The sequence below is a fragment of the Suncus etruscus genome, chromosome 8, assembly GCF_024139225.1.
Source record: "Suncus etruscus isolate mSunEtr1 chromosome 8, mSunEtr1.pri.cur, whole genome shotgun sequence".
Classification (NCBI taxonomy): domain Eukaryota; kingdom Metazoa; phylum Chordata; class Mammalia; order Eulipotyphla; family Soricidae; genus Suncus; species Suncus etruscus.
Genome location: NC_064855.1, coordinates 34,077,846 through 34,093,507, shown reverse-complemented (window position 1 = coordinate 34,093,507; position 15,662 = coordinate 34,077,846). Strand labels below are relative to the sequence as shown.

General features: G+C 48.0%; 1 non-coding gene across 1 annotated transcript; it reads right to left on the bottom strand.

The window, feature by feature from the left end:
• Nucleotides 1–12,455: 12,455 nt before the first annotated feature.
• Nucleotides 12,456–12,562, bottom strand: LOC126016877 (U6 spliceosomal RNA). The gene has a single exon (XR_007498562.1). It is a non-coding gene; the product is annotated as a U6 spliceosomal RNA (small nuclear RNA).
• Nucleotides 12,563–15,662: the final 3,100 nt, after the last annotated feature.

Sequence of the window (15,662 nt, the reverse complement as noted above, 5' to 3'; positions counted from 1 at the left end):
GCGATGCTCAGGGGTTAAGTTACGACACGCTCTGCACTCGGGTATCAATCACTCCGGCAGGCCCTAGGGGATGCTGAGAATCGAACCGGGTCGGTTGTCTATGAGGCAGATGCCCTTCCCGCTGCGATATTACTCCAGTTCCAAGGCTCCCGTTGTTATTTTTATTTTATTTATGTGAAGGGAGGAATGTTGTAATTTTTTTCTCCAGAAAACCATAAGCTGTGTTGGGGATCCAGCTGGGATAGGACTCAGGCTGAGCAAGCGTCTCAACTCCTGTCATCTCTCCAACTCTCATTCTTTTTTTCTGGAGGGGGCTACACGCAGCGGTGCTCAGGGGTTACTCCAGGCTCTGCGCTCAGAAATTGCTCCTGGCAGGCACGGGAGACCGTATGCGATGCCGGGATTTGAACCATCGTCCATCCTGAATCAGCTAATCAGCTGCGTGCAAGGCAACGCCCTACCGCTATGCTCTGGCCCCCTCCCCAGCCCTCTTTTATTTTGGGGGGGCGGTTTTTTGGATCACACCCGGCATTGCTCAGGGGTTACTCCTGGCTCTACACTCAGATATAGCCCCTAGCAAGCACAGGGGGGGGGGTGAACCATATGGGATGCCGGGATTCGAACCACCGTCCTTCTGCATGAAAGGCAAACGCCTAGGGCCGGCGAGGTGGCACTAGAGGTAAGGTGTCTGCCTTGCAAGCGCTAGACAAGAATCAGGACCATGGTTCGATCCCCCGGTGTCCCATATGGTCCCCCCAAGCCAGGAACAATTTCTGAGCGCTTAGCCAGGAATGACCCCTGAGCACCAAACGGATGTGGCCCGGAAAAAAAAAAAAAAAAAGGCAAACGCCTTACCTCCATGCCATCTCTCCGGCCCTCTTATTTTTATGTATTTACTTTTGGGAGTTTGGGCACATCTAGCAGTGCTCAGGGATATTTGGTGGACTATACCTGCGATACCAGTAAGCTAACTCTGATGTGTCTGGAAAGCCTGCACTTAGCTTATTCACGTCTCTTCAGGCCCCAGAAGAATCTATTATTCTTTTTCTTTTTGGTTTTTGGCCACACCTGTCAGTGCTCAGGGGTTACTCCTGGCTCTGCTCTCAGAAATCACTCTGGCAGGCTTGGGCAGTCGGAGACCATATGGGATCGAACCCAGATCCCTCCCGGGTCGGCCTCGTGCAAGGTAAATGCCCTACCACTGTGTTATCACTTGGCCCCCACTCTTCTTTCTTCTTTTTCTGGCCATACCTGGCAATGATCAGGGTTTACTCCTGCCGCTGTAGTTAGGAATTACTTCTCAAAATGCTCCTGGCACTCTAAGGAATTCCAATGATCCATCTGGGTCGACTACATGTAAAGGTAAGCTTCCTATCTGCTGTATTAACTCTCCAGCTCCAGCTCTATCTGTGGAAAAGTAGATGGAAGTTTGTTAGGGGGATTGTGTACCTCACAGTTTCCTGAGAAAGCCTGCCTGCTGCGTTCCAGTATGCTACAGGACTTCAAAAATCTAGAACTGGGAAGCCTCTGGGAATATCTGCTTCCAAGCTACTGGTGTAGTGAGGGTGGATGGGTATTGGAAAGACCCTAACGGGCAGTGAAAGGCCTGAAGGCTTGAACTAAGTGGCAGAATCTGGGGCGGCGTCTGAGATGTTGCTTGGACAAGTTCAGACCCCAGGCAAGGGCAGGCTGGTAACTGGAGGGATGGATGTTGGGCCAGGATGTTGGGCAAGGCTTTCAGCGCTTGATGCTGGGGATCCCGCAATCCTTAGGGAGCCTTTTTGTAGGCTGGGTGCTGCCAGTATTGGGGCTCCAGCTCTCAGAAACGGCTGAGGTTACCAGAGAGATGACCAAGTTCCGAGTCTGGTGCTCCAGGTGGGAGGGAAGTGAGACAGGAAGACTGAATCCCACTCCTCATCCCTGAGCACTCCCTGGGCTACTGGATGACAGTTTGGTTTGGGACAACCTCCCCAAAGTCTCATCCCCAATTAATTTCAGGCTGGGATGTGACTCAAGTAATTACCTGCCTTTCTTTTTTTTCTTTATTTGTTGATTGGAGGTCATGCTGCCAATTCTCCTGTGACTCCTAGCAGTGTTCAGGGAGCTTTATGGGGTTGCTGAGGGTAGTTCAGAGCAAGTGCCCTCGTCACTGTACTATGGCTCCGGGCCACATCGTGTCTTTCTCTTTTTCTTTTTATGGTTTTTGGTTTCGAGGCCACTCCTGGCAGCGCTTAGAGGTTACTCCTTCTCTGCACTCAGGAATCCCTCCTGGCAGGCTCGGGGAACTATACGGGATGCCATAGATCGAACCCGGTTCTCTCCCTAGTCGTCCACGCGCAAGGCAAATGCCCTACCACTGTGCTATCACTCTAGCCCTCCCTCCCTCCCTCCCTCCCTCCCTCCCTCCCTCCCTCCTTCCTTCCTTCCTTCCGTCCTCTGTTTTGTTTTTGGGTCACACCCGGCAGCACTCAGGGTTACTCCTGGTTCAATCACTCCTGGCATGCTCAGGGAACCATATGGGATACCGGGATTTGAACCATCGTTCTTCTGCATGCAAGGCAAATGTCTCTCTCTCTGTCTCTCTGTCTCTGTCTCTGTCTCTGTCTCTCTCTCATCACTCCTAGCAGGATGGACTGTGGTTCGGTCCCCCAGCATCCCATATGGTCCCACAAGCCAGGAGCGACCCCTGAGCATCACAGGGTGTGCCCCCCCAAAACACACAAACAATTTCTGAGGGCTGGGGATGGGATCAAGTTTGAAAGCACAATCATTACTTGTTTTGGGTCTTTTTTATTTTGGGTGGGGCCACACCTGGCAGTGCTCAGGGGATACTCCTGGCTCTGTATTCAGGAATCATTCCTGGCAGATTCAGAAGATCACATAGGGATCAAATCTGTGTCAGCCGTGTTCCAGGCAAGTGTTTTACACACTACTATTACTTTGACCCTCTGACAGCCACATTTTGGATCCCCAACACCACGTTTGCTCTTGAGGGCTTCTGAACAGCACTGGGAGTTGCCCCACCAGCCACCCCATCTCGTGTTTCTTGCTGGGAACTCCTATTCAAAACAAAACAACAGGGCTGTTGCAATAGGACAGCAGGTAGGGTATTTCCTTCACTACCCCAGGCTTGATGCCCAATATCCCATGTAATCCCCCCAGTATGAGGAGTAATTCCTGAGTGCAAAGTCAGGAGTAAGCCCTGACCATCACTGGGTATGGCCCAAAAATCGAACAAACAACTGATCCAGAACAATAGAACAGTGAAGAAGACCTTGCATGTGGCCAACTAAGGTTTAAATCCCAACACTGCATAGTATTGCTGAGCTCACCCGAGTAATCCTCAAGCATAGGAGTAAGCCCTAAATTGTGGTGGATGTAGCCCTAAATCAAAGAAAGAAAAAAAATGTTTGGGTAGGGCTCAGAGAGATGTGACAGGGCTGTTTTTTTGTTTGTTTGTTTGTTTTTTGGTCACACCCGACAGCACTCAGGAGGATGGGATGCTGGGATTCAAACTACCATCCTTCTGCATACAAGGCAAACTCCCCACCTCCATGCTATCTCTATGTCCAGGACTGAAGACATTGGCCTCGTTTGCAGCCTACCCCTGTTCCATTCACAAATAGCTCTGTGCATGACCAAGGTGACCCCAGACTACCCCTTGGAGATAAAAACAAAACAAAAAACAACCAAAGGGCCAAAGAGATAGCACAGTGGTAGGGCATTTGCCTTGCAAGCACCAACCAGGACCAACTCTTGCTCTTGAGGGCTTCTGAACAGCACTGGAAGTTGCCCCATCACCCACCCCACCTCATGTCTCTTGCCAGGTGGTTCGAATCCCAGCATCCCTTATGGTCCCCCATGCCTGCCAGGAGCGATTTCTGAGGAGAGAGCATGGAGTAACCCCTAAGCATTGCCGGGGGTGGCCGCAAAACAAAACAAAACAAAACCAGGCTTTAGACTTGTGGATTTGGGGCTAAAATCCAATCTGATCTCACTTTTTCTTTTTCTTTTTTTTTTTTTTGCCCTATTTTATTTTATTTTTTGTTTGTTTGTTTTTTATTTTTGGGTCACACCCGGCAGCGCTCACTACTGGAGGGCATAGGTCACCAAAAGGGATGCTGGTGACTGAACCTGGGTCTGCTGCATGCAAGGCAAGTGCCCTACCTGCTCTATAATTCCTCTGGAACCTCTTTTTTGTTTGTTTTTGTTTTTGGGTCACACCCGGTGACCTGGCTCTATGCTCAGAAATCACTCCTGGCAGGCTCAGGGGACCATATGGGATGCTGGAATTCGAACCACCGTCCTTCTGCGTGCAAGGCAAATGCCTTCCCTCCATGCTATCTCTCCGGCCCCAACTCTGGACCCTCCTGTGGTAGTTTTGTCTTACCAGCTCTGGGAATCAAACCCAGAACTGCAAGACTTGAAGACTTGAACTCTGCTGCTGGGCTTTCCTGCTCTTTTCTTTTCTTTTCTTTTCTTCTCATGCTTCTTCCTTCTCCTTTTTCTCCTTCTCATTCTATTTTTCTTTTTCTTCTTCATCCTCTTCTTCCTCCTTCCTCTTCTCCTTCCTCCTTCATCTTCCTCTTCTTCCTGCTCTTCTTCCTTTCTTCTTCCTTCCTCTTCCTCTTCTTTCTCCTTTCCTCCTTCCTCCTCTTCCTTCTTTTGCCTTCTTCCACATTCTCTTCTTCCTCTTCCTCCTCTTCTTCCTTTTCCTCTTTGTCTTCCTTCTTCCTTGTTTCTTCCTTCTTTCTTATTCTTCTACCTCTTCCTCTTCTCCTTTTTCCTCTTCTTCCCCTCCTTCCTTTTCTTCCTCCTTTTTCCTCTTCCTGTTCTTCCTCTTACTCTTTTCCTTCTACCATCTTCCTTCCTCTTCTTCCTCTCCTTTCTTCCTCTTCCTCCTTCTTTCTCTTCATCTTCCTTCTTCCTTCCTCCTTCCTCCTCTTCTTCCTTCTTTCTTCCTCTTCCTTTTTTTTTTTTTTTTGGTTTTTCGGGCCACACCCGTTTGATGCTCAGGGGTTACTCCTGGCTACGAGCTCAGAAATTGCCCCTGGCTTGGGGGGAACCATATGGGACGCCGGGGGATCGAACCGTGGTCCTTTCCTTGGCTAGCGCTTGCAAGGCAGACACCTTACCTCTAGCGCCACCTCGCCGGCCCCTTCCTCTTCCTTTTCTTCCTCTTTCTTCTTATTCTGCTTCCTCTTTCTCATCCTCTTCTTCCCCCCTTTTCTTCTTCCTTGTTTCTTCCTTCTACCACTTCCTCTTCTCCTTCCTTTTCTTCCCCCTTCCTCTTCTTGTTCTTCCTCTTCCTCTTCTTTTTTTGTTTTTTTGTGCGACACCTGTTTGACACTCAGGGGTTACTCCTGGTTATGAGCTCAGAAATTGCTCCTGGCTTGGGGGGACCAAATGGGACGCCGGGGGATCGAACCGCAGTCCGTCCTACACTAGCACTTGCAAGGCAGACACCTTATCTCTAGTGCCACCTTCCTGGCCCCTCCTCTTCCTCTTCTTCCTTCTACCTTCTTTCTTCCTTTTCTTCCTCTTCCTTCTTCCCTCTTTTCCTCTTCCTCATCTGCTTTCTCTTTCTCTTCCTTCTTCCTCTACTTTCTCCTCTTCTTCCTTCCTTTTTCCTCCTTCCTCCTCTTCCTTCTTCCTTCTGTCCTATCACTTCCTCTTCTTCCATCCTTTCTCTTCTTTCCCCTCTTTCTTCTTCTTCCTTCTACCTTCTTTCTTCCTCTTCCTCCTCTTCTTCCTCTTCCTTCTTCCCTCTTTTCCTCTTCCTCATCTGCTTTCTTTCTCTTCTTCCTCTACTTTCTCCTCTTCTTCCTTCCTTTTTCCTCCTTCCTCCTCTTCCTTCTTCCTTCTGTCCTTCTTTTTTTTTTTTTTTTTTTTTTTTTTTTTGGGTTTTTGGGCCACACCCGGTAATGCTCAGGGGTTACTCCTGGCTATTCGCTCAGAAGTTGCTCCTGGCTTGGGGGACCATATGGGACGCCGGGGGATCGAACTGTGGTCCGTCCAAGGCTAGCGCAGGCAAGGCAGGCACCTTACCTCTTGCGCCACCGCCCGGCCCCCCTTCTGTCCTTCTATCACTTCCTCTTCTTCCATCCTCTTTCTCTTTTCCCTCTTTCTTCTTCTTCTTCCTTCTACCTTCTTTCTTCCTCTTCCTCCTCTTCTTCCTCTTCCTCATCTGCTTTCTCTTTCTCTTCCTTCTTCCTCTACTTTCTCCTCTTCTTCCTTCCTTTTTCCTCCTTCCTCCTCTTCCTTCTTCCTTCTGTCCTTCTATCACTTCCTCTTCTTCCATCCTTTCTCTTCTTTCCCCTCTTTCTTCTTCTTCCTTCTACCTTCTTTCTTCCTCTTCCTCCTCTTCTTCCTCTTCCTTCTTCCCTCTTTTCCTCTTCCTCATCTGCTTTCTCTTTCTCTTCTTCCTCTACTTTCTCCTCTTCTTCCTTCCTTTTTCCTCCTTCCTCCTCTTCCTTCTTCCTTCTGTCCTTCTATCACTTCCTCTTCTTCCATCCTCTTTCTCTTTTCCCTTTCTTCTTCTTCTTCCTTCTACCTTCTTTCTTCCTCTTCCTCCTCTTCTTCCTCTTCCTTCTTTCCTCTTCCTCATCTGCTTTCTCTTTCTCTTCCTTCTTCCTCTACTTTCTCCTCTTCTTCCTTCCTTTTTCCTCCTTCCTCCTCTTCCTTCTTACTTCTGTCCTTCTATCACTTCCTCTTTTTCCATCCTCTTTCTCTTCTTTCCCCTCTTTCTTCTTCCTTCTACCTTCTTTCTTCCTCCTCTTCCTCTTCCTTCTCTTCCTCTTCTCCTTCTTCCTTCTTCCTTTTCTTCCTCCTCTTCCTCCTTCTGTCTTCCCACTTCTTCCTTCTTCCTCTCCCTCTTCTTCCTCTTCTTCCTTCTTCCTCTCTCTCTTCTTCTGTCTCCTTCCTCTTCTTCATTCTTGTTTCTTCCTTTCTTCTTATTCTTCTACCTCTTTCTCTTCTCCTTTTTCCTTTTCATATCCCTCTTCCTCTTCTCCTTCCTTTTCTTCTTCCTTCTTCCTCCTCTTCTCCTTTATCTGTCTCTTCCTCTTCTTCCTTCCTCTTCCTCTTCTTTTTCTTCTTTCTTCCTCTTTTCTTGCATCTCCTTTCTCTTTCTTCTTCCTCTTCTCCTTCTTCCTCCTCTTCTTTACTCTTCCTCTTTTTCCTCCTATCTTCTTAATCTTCTTCATCCCTCCTCTTCCTTCTTCCTTTACCTCTTTTACTTTTTCTTCTTTTTCTCTTCTTCTTCTCCTTCTTCATTCCTTCTTCCTCTTTTTCTTCTTCTCCTTCCTCATCCTTCTCTTCTTCTCCCTCTTCTTCCCGTCTTTCTTTTTCTTCTTCTTCCTCTTCTTCCTTCTTCATCTTCCTCTTCTCCTTCACCTTCTTTCTTTTCCTATTCTTCCCACTTCTTCCTCTTCCTTTTCTCCATTCTTCCTCCTTCCCCCTCTTCTTCCTTCTTTGTTGTCTTCCTTTTCCATCTTCCTCTCCCTTCTTCCTCCTCTTCCTTCTTTCTCCTTTTTCCTCCTCCTCTTCTTCCTTTCTCTTCCTCTTATTCCTCTTCTTCCTTCTTTTTCTTCCTCCTTCCTTTTTCATTCTTCTTTCTTCTTCATCCTTCCTCTTCCTCTTCTCCCTTCTTCTTCCTCTTCTTTCTCCTCTTTCTTCTTTCTTCTCTCCTCCTTTCTCTTCCTCTTCTTCCTTTTCTTTTCCTTCTTCCTCCTCCTGCCTCGTTCCTTTTCTTCCTCCTCTTCTTCCTTCTCCCTTCTTCCTAGTTTCCTCTTTTCTTCTACCTCTTCCTCTTTTTCTTTCTCTTCCTTTTTGTTCTTCTCCTCCTTCTTCCACTTCTTCCTCCATATTCCTTCTACCTTTTTGTTCTTCTGTCTTTCTTTCTCTTACTCCTTTCTTCATCTTCCTTTTCTCTTCCTCTTCTTCCTTTTCTTCTTCTTGCTCCTCTTCCTCCTTGTTCTTCTTTCTTCCTCCTCTTGCTTCTTTCTTTTCATCATCTTCTTATTCCTCTTCTACTTCCTCTTCCTATTCTTCCTTCTTCCTCTTCTTTCTCCTCCTTTCACTTCCTTTTCTTTTTCCTTCTTCCTCCTTTTCTTCCTTTTTTCTTCCTTCCTCTTCTTTGTCTTCATCCTTCTTCATCTTCCTCCTCCTCCTCCTCCTTCTCCTCCTCCTCCTTCTTCTCCTCCTCCTCCTCCTTTTTTTTTGGGGGGGGGCCACACCCAGCGGTGCTCAGGGGTTATTATTTCTGCTCAGAAATAGCTCCTGGCAGGCACGGGGGACCATATGGGACACCGGGATTTGAACCAACCACCTTAGGTCCTGGATCGGCTGCTTGCAAGGCAAACACCGCTGTGCTCTCTCTCCGGCCCCTTCTTCTTCCTCTCCTTCTCTTCCTCTTCTTTTTTCTCCCTCTTCTTTCTCTTCCTCTTCTCCTTCCTCTTCTTTGTTCTTCTTTCTTCATTCATCCTTCCTCCTCTTCCTCCTTCTTTCTTCTTCCTTCCTCTTCCTCTTCTTCCTATTCTTCCACCTCTTCCTCCTTCTTCTGTCTTCTTTCTTCTGGCAAGAGTTAGCCTCCAGAACCAAAAAGGAAATCGGAAGCTAGACATCTGCCCACCCTCCTCTCCACCTGAGGATCCCTCTAGAGTCCATCTAGAACTCACCTACTGGCCACCTGGCCAGCACCTAGGGAAGGCCTGGAGTCCAGGGGAGAATGAGGGGGATGGCTGGGGGCCTGCCAAGCCTTCCAGCACCCCCCAAGCTAGGGAGAAGGCCATTGGCTTGGGCCTTCTCCAAACCCCATGCCTGGCAAGAGCTAGCCTCCAGAACCAAAAAGGGAGGGGGGGCGGGATGGTGGCGCTGGAGGTAAGGTGTCTGCCTTGCAAGCGCTAGCATAGGACGGACTGCGGTTCGATTCCCCTGGCGTCCCATATGGCTTGGCCCCCAAGCCAGGAGTGATTTCTGAGCATATAGCCAGGAGTAACCCCTGAGCGTCAAACTGGTGTGGCCCAAAAACCAAAAAAAAAAAAAAAAAAAAGAGAGAGAGAGAGTCAGAAGCTAGACATCTGTCCGCCCTCCTCCCCTTGCCCCTGCCCCCTAGTGTAGGGAGAAGGGAGGGAAGCCTGAGGACCCAAACCCTCTGGAGTCCACCTGGAACTCACCTACTGGCCACCTGGCCAGCATCCAGGGAAGGCCTGAAGTCCAGGGGAGAAAGAAGGGGATGGCTGGGGCCTGCCAATCATCCCAGCACACCCCAGGCTAGAGAGAAAGCCTTTGGCCTGGGGCCTACCCAAACCCCATGCCTGGCAAAAGCTAGCCTTTTTCTTCCTTCTCTTCTTTCATCTTCCTTCTCTCTTCTTCTTCCTCTTCCTCTTCTTCATCTCCTTCCTTAATCCTTCATCTTCCTCATTCTTATTCTTCCTTCCTCTTCCTCTTCTTCCTTCATCTGCTTCTTCCTCTTCTTCCTCCTCCTTTCTTCTTTCCTCATCTTCTTCCTTTTCCTCTTCTTCCCCTCCTCCTTCCTTCTCATTCTTCCTTCCTCTTCCTCCTTGTTCTTCCTTCTCTTCCTCCTCTTCTTCCTCTTCTCCTTTCTTCATCTTCCTCCTTTTCCATTTCCTTTTCCTCCCTCCTCTTTTTCCTTCTTCCTCTTCAGCCTCCTTCTTCCCTCTTTTTCTTCCTCCTTCTCTTCTTCCATCTTACTTCTTCTTCCTCTTCTTCCCTCTTGCTCTGTCACTACTCTTCCTCTTCTTCCTCCTTCCTTTCTTCATTTTTCCTTCCTCTTCTTTCTTTTCTTCCATCTTCCTTCTCTTCCTCATTCTTCTTCTGCTTCCTCTTCTTCCTTCCTCTTCTTTTTCTTTCTTCTTCTTCCTTCATCTTCCTCTTCTTCCTTCTTCCTCCTCCTCTTCTTTTTCTTTTTCTCTTACTCCCTCCTCTTCTTCTTCCTCATTTCTTCTTTCTTCTTCTTTCTTCTACCTTTCTCTTCTTCCTCCTCTTCTCCTTCCTCTTCTGCCTTTTTTCTTCTTTCTTCTTCCTCCTTCCATCTTCTTCCTTTTTCTTTCTTCTTCTTTTTCCTCTCTTCTTCCCCCTCTTCTTCCTTCTTCTTGCTTCTCCTTCTTCCCTCTTCGTTCTTCCTTCCTCTTCCTCCTCCTTTTTCTCTTCCTTTCTCCTCTTCTTTCTCCTTTTCCCTTCTTTCTTTTCTTCTTTTTCCTCTTCCTCCTCTTCTGCCCCTTCATCCTTTCTTCTTTCTTCCTCTTCTCCCTTTTCTTTCTCTTCCTTCTTCCTTCCTCTTCTTCCTTCTCCTTTTCTTCTTCCTTTTCCTCTTCCTCCTCTTCTGCTCCTTCTTCCTCCTCTTCCTTCTTCCTTCCTCTTCCTCCTCTTCCTCTTCTTTTTATTCTTTTCCCACTTCCTCTTCTCCCCTTTCTTTCTTCTTTCTTCATTCCTTTTCTTCTTCCTCCTTCTCATTTCTTCCTTTTCTTCCTTTCTCTATCTTATTCCCTCTTCCTCCTTCTCCCTTCTTCCTTCCTTTTTCTCTTTTCTTCCTCCTCTACCTCTTCCTTCTTTCCTCATCTTCTTCCTCTTTTTCTCCTCCTTCCTTCATCTTATTCTTTCTTCTTCCTCTTCTTCCGCCTCTTCCCCCTCTTCTTCCTTCTTCTCCTTCCCTCTTCCCCTTCTTCCTCTTCTTTCTTCCTTCCTCGTCTTCACCCTCTTCTACTTCCTTCTTCCTCATCTTTTTCCTTCTTCATTCTCCCTCCACCATCCTTCTTATTTCTCTTCTTCCTCCTCTCCCTCCTTCTTTCTTCTTCCTTCTTCTTCCATCTTCTTTCTTCTCCTTCTTCCTTTTACTCTTCCTCCTCTTCTGCTCCTTCTTCCTCTTTTTCCTTCCTCTTCTCCCTTTTCTTCCTTCATTCCTCTTCCTCCTCTTCTTTCTTCTTCTTTTCCTCTTCCTCCTCTTTTCCCACCTCTTCATTCTCTTCTCCTTCCTCTTCCTTTTTTCCTGCTCTTCCTTTTCCTTCTTCCTCCTCCTTCCTCTTCATCTTTCTTCTTCTTCCACTTCCTTCTCATTTTTCTTTCTTCTTTTTCCTTCTTTCTTCCTCTTCCTCCTCATATCTTCTTTTTGTTCTACCTTCCTCTTCTTCCTTCTTTCTCCTACCTTCCTCTTCCTTCTTCTTTCTCCTTTCTGCTTTCTTTTTCTTCCTCTTTTCCACCTCCTCTTCTTCTGCCTTTTTCTTCCTTCTTCCTTCCTCTTCCTCCTCCTTCCATCTTCATCCCTTTTCTTTCTTCTTTCTTCTTCCATCCTTTTCCTCTTCTTCTCCTTCCTCTTTTTCCTCCTCTTCCTTCCTCTTCTTTTTTCTTCCTCCTCTTCCTCTTCCTCCTCTTTTCCTTCTTCCTCCTTCTTACTCTTCCTTTTCTCCTTTCTCTTCCTCTTCCTCCTCTTTCTTCTTTTTCTTCTTCATCTTCCTCTAATTCCTCTCCGTATTTTTCTTTCCTTCCTCTTCCTCTTCTCCTTCCTCCTCTACCTCCTTCCTTCCTCCTTTCTTCAGCTTCTTCCTCTCCTTCTTCCTTCACTTTCTTTCTTCCTCTTCTTCATCCTCTTCCTCCTCCCTTCTTCCTTTCCTCCTCCTTCCTTCTCCTCCTCTTCTTCCTCCTTCTTACTCTTCCTATTCTCCTTTTTCCTCTTCTTCCTTCCTCTTCCTCCTCTTCTTCCTTTCCTCCCCTTCTTCTTCTTCTTTTTTTTTTTGTTTGTTTTTTTGGGTCACACCCGGCAGTGCTCAGGGGTTACTCCTGGCTGTCTGCTCAGAAATAGCTCCTAGCAGGCACGGGGGACCATATGGGACACCGGGATTCGAACCAACCACCTTTGGTCCTGGATCGGCTGCTTGCAAGGCAAACGCCGCTGTGCTATCTCTCTGGGCCCCCCTTCTTTCTTCTTCCTCTTCCTTCTTTTCTTTTACTTCCTCTTCTTTCTTCTTCCCTTTCCCCTCTTCTCCTCCTTCCTCTTCTTCCTTCCTCTTCCTCCTCTTCTTCCTTCTTTGTTCTTCTTCCTCTTTCCTTCCTCATCCTCTTCCTCCTCTTCCTTTTTCTTCTTCATTCCTCCTCTTCTTCTTTCTCTTCCTTCTCTTCATCTTCTTCCTCCTCCTCCATCATTTTCCTTCTACCTTCTTCTTCCCTCTTCCTCCTCCCTTCTTCCTTTCTTCTCCTTCCTCTTCTTCTTCCTTCTTCCTCTTCCTCCTTTTCTTACACTTCTTTCTCTTCCTCATGCTTCTTTCTTCTTCCTTTTTTCATCCTCTTCCTCCTCTTCTCCTTCCTTCTTCCTCCTCTTCTTCCTTCCTCCTCTTCTTCCTCCTCCTTACTTCTTCTACATTCCTCTTCCTCCTATTTTCCTCTTCTTCTTTCTTCTTCCTCTTTCTTTCTTTCTTTCTTTTTTTTTTTTTTTTTTTTTTTAAAATATGGAACGCTTCACGAATTTGCGTGTCATCCTTGCGCAGGGGCCATGCTAATCTTCTCTGTATCGTTCCAATTTTAGTATATGTGCTGCCGAAGCGAGCACTTTTTTTTTTTTTTTTTTTTTTTTTTTTGTTTTTGGGCCACACTTACCTCTAGCGCCACCTTCCCGGCCCCTCTTCTTCCTCTTTCTATGCAAAAGAGGGGCCTGGAGAGATAGCACAGCGGTATCTGCCTTGCAATCAGCCGATCCAGGACCTAAGGTGGTTGGTTTGAAACCCGGTGTCCCATATGGTCCCCCGTGCCTACCAGGAGCTATTTCTGAGCAGACAGCCAGGAGTAACCCCTGAGCACCGCCGGGTGTGGCCCAAAAACAAAAAACAAAACAAACAAAAAAAAACCCTCTTCCTATGCAAAAGAGGAACAATGCCACAATGTATTATTGATGCCTCTGAGGAGCCACAAAAACAAGTCCAACAATCCCCTTAACTTGGTTCTTACATGAATTCTAAAGCAAAAGACGCTTCTATCATAATTCCTTGTTAAACAGATTTCTTTGTGTTAAATACAAAGAAAGGAAAACAAACTAACAAACAGAAAACAGTGGGCACAATTGTCACTGTATAAGGGGATATTCAATAAGAGTTATAGCGGTTAATACATCTAGGATATTATAGTATATGTATCTCTTTTATGCCATTAAAAATAGTCGGGAGGTGGGACCAGAAAGATAGCACAGCGGTGTTTGCCTTGTAGCAGCCGATCCAGGACCAAAGGTGGTTGGTTCGAATCCCGGTGTCCCATATGGTCCCCCGTGCCTGCCAGGAGCTATTTCTGAGCAGACAGCCAGGAGTAACCCCTGAGCACCACCGGTGTGGCCCCAAAACAAAACAAACAAAAAAATAGTCGGGAGGAGAGTGCTGAATCCTGGATGCCACTTTGGTCTGTGATTTCGCCTGCTGGAGTCTGCAAAATGATTCCTAGCATTTCCATATCAGAAAATGCCTTTGAGTGGGAACTAATCAACTGGCTTGGATGAGGATAATAATGGTTTTTATGGGTAGTCAAGGAGTAAGGGTAAAAATATTTTAAATGTGGGGTATAGGCCATGGGAGTGAGGGAGTAAAGGACTAAAAAATGAGCTTTGGGTGGTGAGCCAAGGCGGAAAGGAAATTATTCAACACAGACATTCTGTATATGACAGAGTAAACCCAATGATATCCAAAAATTTTTCTATACATTCCACATGGGGTGCTAGCCCCCGAGCAGTTTCAGAATAACAGGGGTAGGAAGAAAAGTTGCCTGCGACTTCCTGAAGCCAGCACCTCTTGTGCTGCCTTTCCCATGGTGGCAAACACCCCCTGCTCCCAGGAAGGAAAGAGATCCTTCAGGAGCTGGAAGCCCGGAAGGTCACCACCGCCACCCAAACCCTCCCTCCGGAGCTGGGTGGGGAATGGGGAGAGCCTGAGGTACCTACCCTTAAAATCCTTGGCGGGACCCATGTCCCTGCCTCCCTGGGAGTGTGGCCTCGGTGTAGACCTGGAGTTCCGAAGAAGAAGGTGGAAGGTTGCCAGGGTGCCCCAAGCCCCGCACCCTTCCCAGGCCTGGTTAAAAAGGCCTTTGGCATGGTGGAGGCCCGCCAAACCCCATAGTGGCAAACACTCCTGGCTCCCAGGAAGGAAAAAGATCCTTCAAGAGCTGGAAGCCAGGAAGGACACCACCCCCACCCAAACCTTTCCTCTGGAGCTGGGTATGGAATGGGAAGAACCTGGGGTACCCTTTAAACTCCTCGGCGGGGACCCACCTCGCTGCCACAGGAAGGAGGTGGAAGGGTGCTGGGGTGACCCAAACCCCACACCCTTCCCAGGCCTGGTTAAAAAGGCCTTTGGCATGGCGGAAGCCCGCTGTCGTCTTCTTCCTTCCTCTTCCTCCTCTCTTCTTTGTCCTTCCTCCTCTTCCTTCCTTCTGCCTTCCTCTTCTTCCTTTTCCTCCTCTTCATCCTTCCTCTTCTTGTTCCTTCTTCCTCTTTTTACTCCTTCCTTTTCTTCTTCCTCTTTCTCACTCTTCCTCTTCATCTCCTCTCTCTCTCTCTTTGCCTGGTGGGGGAGGCATATCTGGTGATACTCAAGAGCTCTCTGGGCTCTGGGATGGATGGGGAGTGGGTACCTGGGATTGAACTCATATGCAAAACAAGTTTATGGGCTATACTCGGGTTACTTTTGGTTCTGCACTCAGGGATCAGTTTTGGTCATGTTCGGGTTGTTTGGTGGCTGCTCTTGATGGTGCTTGGGGACAATGTGAAGCTAGGAATTCAAGTTGGGGCTGACCTCATATACCTACTTGGTATATGCTTAGTTAGTTCATGCAGCATGCTCTCCAGTCCACAATCTAGTATTTTGTTTTATTTTTTTTTCCTTTGGGTGTCATACCTGGTAATAGTCAGGATTTATTCCTGCTTCTGCATTTAGGTGTTACTCATGGCAGGTTTAGGGGCAGCATTATCAGGTGCTGAATACTGAACACAATGTGCAAGCAATCCCCTTACTAACTTTGGCTCTTAGATGACATGACTTAGAACTGACATCCCTCATGTCTTCAGGACTTGGACAGTCTGGACTTCAGTCCCAGCCAACCTCTGCCGAGGCTCGTTTTCGTTTTGGGGCCATATCCTTTAGCCCTCGATGTATACTCCTGGCTCTGTGCTCAGATCACACCTGGCAGGGCTCAGGAGACCATATGGGATACAAAGGCTGTACTGTCACTCTGCCTCCCAGGACCTTGTTTTTCCTGGACTGGGGTGGGGGCTTGAATGGGGAAGATTGGGTAGGTAGGCTAGGAATGATGCTTGCAAGCCCAGCGCAGGCCCTCGCGGGGGGGCCGGGTTTCCAGACTTCCGCGAACCGTTTCTTCTTTTCGAGAACCAACTCGGCCCAGCTGGGCAGGACAGGGTCACACTGCGGGGCTGGGCAGCCGCGGAGGACGAGGCAGGCGGGCCTGACCCTCCGCACCGCCATCACCATCAACGTCGTGAGTGCGGAGAAAGCAGGTCGAGCGCCACCCGGAAGTCTCGGCCCAGGCCCCGGATGCGCGGGTTCGGGAAGAGGCGGACAAAAGCCCGCCCGGCTCCGGAGTGCGCGCGGCGCGCCGACCAATAGGACGTCGCGGCGGGCTTGAGTGACGGGCGCGGCCGACCAACCAGCGGGCGT